This window comes from Amborella trichopoda, chromosome 7, assembly GCF_054954075.1.
Source record: "Amborella trichopoda isolate Santa Cruz 75 chromosome 7, AtrichopodaSantaCruz75HAP2 v2.0, whole genome shotgun sequence".
In the NCBI taxonomy this organism is placed as follows: Eukaryota; Viridiplantae; Streptophyta; class Magnoliopsida; order Amborellales; family Amborellaceae; genus Amborella; species Amborella trichopoda.
In genome coordinates, this window is record NC_142342.1 from 21,285,144 (window position 1) to 21,290,022 (window position 4,879).

Genomic DNA, 4,879 nt, shown 5'->3' on the forward strand with positions numbered 1-4,879 from the left:
CAATCTTCTTGTTTTTTAGTCAGTTTTGAAATAACAAGGAAAAGAAAACTCGGCCTCTCTCTCTCTCTTGAAATCTCATCAGAAACCATAATGGTTTCCTCCTATTTCAGTCGGTTGTGAAATTTGTCTTCTTTCTCTATCTAAAACTTTTTGGTTTTGAACGACAACTCAAAAAACTCTCTCTCTCTAAAATTAGGGTTTTTTTTGGGATGAGACAGTCGTATGTTCAGCAGCTGGAGTCGAGTAGGATGAAGCTAACCCAGCTCGAGCAAGAGTTGCAAAGAGCAAGAACACAAGTTAAAAGCACATAACATGTGATTCTCATACTGCAGAAATGGAAATCATTTACAATGGATTTAGTGCAACTTAAATATCACTCAATTTTGTCTTCAGATCATATTTCTTTAAAAAGTTGTTCTGTTTCCTTCGTTTGTTGAATTGTCAGGGTATGTTCTTTGGTGGAAGCGACATGCTAGGTGACCAATGCCTTCCATGCGGTAGTGGCAATTTGAGCACAGGTACTTCCCCATTTTCACATACATAACAATGTAAGAGAGAGAGAGTGTGTCTAGTAGATGGTGGAAAAAAAGGGTTGAAGGGCATTTTGGTCCCGTTATGAAGATGGAAGACATTATGGTTAGGTTGGAGTTGTTTTGCATTGTATAATGGAGCATCTTGGGGAGCAGTTTAGCGCTAGGGTGTCCATGAGAGGGAAGCAACCACCTGTTTCTCTCTCTCTCTAGACTTCCACTGCATAATATGGGGTTTCATCTCGCCTTAACTTTACGATTTTTGGTGCAAAAAATGGTGTCTTTCTGTTAGAAATCAAAGCATACACGCAATAGCTGACTTTAACCCCTTCTCTCTCTAAATCAGTGTTTTAAAAAACGCCGAGTCGAACCGGACTCGCCGGTTCAACTCGGAAATCGTGAAAAGGGGACCGGATCGTCTAAAAAATCGGAAATCGTCCGGTTCTAGAGAGAACCGGACGATTATGTACAGTGAATCGCCGATTCACTGTACGGAATCGGCGAGTCCGAACAGTGAATCGGCGAGTCCGTAGGGAATTTTTTTTTTTTTTTTTTTTGTAATCCATGATAGATTTTTTTGTAATACTTGATCAATTTTTTTGTAATCCATGATCGAATTGTTTTTGTTTTTTTGTAATCCATGATCGAATTTTTTGGTTTTTTGTAACCCATAATAGAATTTTTTGTAATCCATGATCGAAATGTTTGGTTTCTTTTCTTGTAATCCATGATCGATTTTTTTGTTTTTTTTTTTTTTTTTGTAACCCATGATAGAATTTTTTGTAATCCATGATCGAATGTTTTGTATTACATGATCGAAATGTTTATTTTTTTTTTGTAATCCATGATCGAAATGTTTGTTTTTTTTTTTGTAATCCATGATTGAATTTTTTGTTTTTTGCTTTTTTTGTAACCCATAATAGAGTTTTTTGTAATCCATGATTGAATTTTTTGTAATCCATGATCGAACTGTTTTTTTCTTTTTTTGTAATCCACGATTGAATTTTTTGTTTTTTTTGTTTGTTTTTTTTTATTTGTTTTTTTTTTGTAATCCATGATCGAATTTTATGTAATCCATGATCGAATTTTATGTAATCCATGATCGAATTTTATGTAATCCATGATTGAATTTTTTGAAAATTTGTGATTTTTTTTTTTTAATCCATGATCGAATTTTTTTTTGTAATCCATGATAGAATTTTTTAAAAATTTGTGATTTTTTTTTTAATCCATGATCGATTTTTTTGAAAATTTGTTTTTTTTTTTTTTTAATCCATATTATTCAAAGAGAAAATGAGAGAGATGATGATTTTGAGGCCACCCTATCCCAGCCATATTATTTACATATCGAGTCCCAACAGCAACAGTGTAGGGATGAGCACGAAATACTGTAAATTAAATGCTGAATGGCGGTTCATGCAGGGAAAGAACATATCAATATTCGCATATTCATTCAAAAACATGAAAATTCTTAATGGAGTACCCTCATTTTTTATTGAATTCCTAAAAAACAATATTTATAATGAATTTTAATAATTTTTTCGAATTTTTTTTAAGCTTTATTCTAACCGATTCACCAGATTCTCGATCCGGATCGCCGATTCGCCGATCCGGATCGGTTTTTTGGAAGCCCGATCCGGGTCACCGATCCGTTTTTTAAACCATTGCTCTAAATGTAAGTTAGGTAATCCATATGGATTTTTAAATTCCTAACTTTCTATCATGACACGTGTTTAATGTACTAAAATATTCCTCAATAATCTCTGAAAACTCCTCTCTCTAGACTCGTGTGTAACGCATTAACGCATTCTCTTCTCCTACTCGTATTATATAATAATTGGGAATTCTCTCTCTCCTCGTGTATAATGTGATTATGTAATCTCTCTCATTCTGTAAAATATTGAATTATTTTTCTCTCTCTAATTTGAATATGTTGTTGTAATTTGCGAGTAGAAGCGGCGGTGTTTGACATGGAGTATGCGAGGTGCCTAGAGGAGCACCACCGGCTGATGTGCGAACTGAGGGCAGCGGTTTCCGAGCATTTGCTGGAGAGTGAGCTCTGGCTTTAGGTGGATAATTGCTTGGGTCACTATGAGGAGATATGGTGGCTAGGGCCGATGTTTTTCACTTAGCGTCCGGCGTTTGGAAGACACCGGCTGAGAGGTGCTTCTTATGGATGGGAGGCTTTCGACCCTCCGATCTACTCAAGGTGCACATCTATCCTCTCTCTATATCTCTTTTCGAAGGCTGCATCATACATGAGAAAAATGGCGTTTCTCTCTCTCCCCCCTTAAGGACCGCATCATACACAAGAATAATGGCCTCTCTAAAGGAAAAAGTTTATATAAGTTTTCAACCTTAAAATGTTGAATTACAAATGTACCTCAAAAATCCATCGAAAATGTGTTTTAATGTTGAAAAACCCTCTAATAGATCATCTCGACATCGAGATGTATGAATATGAAAAAAAAAAAAAGTTTTTGAGTTCCAGAAATAGAGCATCATGCAACACATTATTTAGACCGTCCATTTCAAGATTTCATATGTTTATCGATCTACTTGACTTTAACCATTTTTGGAGTTGAAAATTTTTTAATTAGATGTGAAAATAGATTTTAAGATAATACTAAGAATTTTTTACAACAAAATTATATAGTATGATAAAATTTGGAGGTACCCCTTATTTGAATTGTTTAAAGGTGCAACCTTATAGAACCTTTTCCCTAACTAAAATGGACACATTCCCGTAGAAATGAAAATGTTCTCATTTTATATATTTTGCCCTTCTCAGTTGAAGCTCTTTCTCTCCACTATTGCATTGAAGACCTGCCAAGTCTCTTTCTTGATGTACTTTTATCTCGTAAAGTGCAAAGGCTCTCTCTCTAAAGTGAAAATGGAACCTAGAGAGAGAGAGGGAGGAGGCGGGTGCATGTTGTTGGCCCGAGAGTGAGAGAGAGAGGAGGTTGGTGCATGTTCTTGGCCAGTCAAATGGAGAGAGAGAGAGAGAGAGAGAGAGAGAGGAGGTTGGTGCATGTTCTTGGCCAGTCAAATGGAGAGAGAGAGAAAGAGAGAGAGAGGAGGCTTGCCATTTCAAACTTTTTACTAAAAATGGAATGAAAACATTAAAAAATAGATACTTGCCAAAATAAAAGAAACAAAATTAGATATCAATATAGACCTAATTTTTCGGTTATTTTGTTTTGGATGAATCTGTGGGGATATCTGGCCTTTACCTATTTATTAAAAAGTAAAAAAATATATGTTACATGAGCAATCATGCAATTCTCGGCGAAAAAACACTAACAACATCACATAAAATGAAAGGCGTTACAAAATCTGTGGGGAATACAAGTTTTTCATTTGATTTAAAGATTTATATATGATAACAGGCATTAATGACTCTCTCTCTCTCTCTAGGATGTTAACAATTAAACAATAAAGGACTCCCTCTCTCTCAAAAGTTTGTAACACAAAGCAACTTCAATATCCTTTTAAGAATCCAAACCGTCTTTGCTTTTAACCTATCCTAACTTGTGTTTATGCAGATGCTAGTACCACAAATTGAGCCCTTGACTGAGCAACAATTCCTAGCAATGTGTAGCCTACAAAAATCATCTCAACAGGCTGAGGACGCTCTCACACAAGGCATCGAAGGCTTGCACCAATCTCTCTCAGAGACAATTGCATCAGGCTCATAGACTACCCCTACCATTATGGCCAACTACATGGGCCAAATGGCCTTAGCCATGAACAAGCTTGCCACCCTCGAGGGCTTTGTAAGACAGGTATGGGTCATCCTACATGGTGTTATTGTTCATTGATAAGGCCATTTTTACCTATAAAAATTTACATCAAGGCCTCAATAAATTTCGGAATTGGAGAAGGATCCATGTTTTGACATTCTTTGCCTCCAAAATTTTTGAGTTTTTTATTTTTTATTTTACTTTTATTTCCAAAACCAACTTTTGAACAGATGAAAACATAAATATTGTGCTAGACTGTCACCAAAATATCAAACATACCTATGTGATTGGGGTTCATAATAGCCTTCCAAAACAGGAAAAAATATAATCATTCCAAGTTCAACTTTCAGAACATTCTAAACATAGAAAAAAAATAATGCTTTTTGGTGGTTTAAAAATTCAACTTTCAAAGTGCTTAAATAATTTTTTTTTTTTATTTCAGGCAGTTTAAAATTTGGATGTTTGAATCAATCAAATTCTTTTCTTTGCTTCTTTTTTTTTTTTTTTTTTTTTTTTTTTTTTTTTTTTTTTTTATGGTATTAGGGGAGTTTGAGTTGGACTTTTGAATGAGCCAAACTATAGTAATGTTTAAATTATGGTCACCAA

At 34.8% G+C, this 4,879-nt stretch overlaps 1 pseudogene across 1 annotated transcript; it reads left to right on the forward strand.

Annotated features, from left to right (window-relative positions):
- Positions 1–209: 209 nt before the first annotated feature.
- LOC105421192 (bZIP transcription factor TGA10-like) lies at positions 210–4,484 on the forward strand (annotated as a pseudogene). The gene is made up of 4 exons (XR_016058744.1): positions 210–296; positions 446–518; positions 2,484–2,739; positions 4,076–4,484. The product of XR_016058744.1 is annotated as a bZIP transcription factor TGA10-like (transcript).
- Positions 4,485–4,879: the final 395 nt, after the last annotated feature.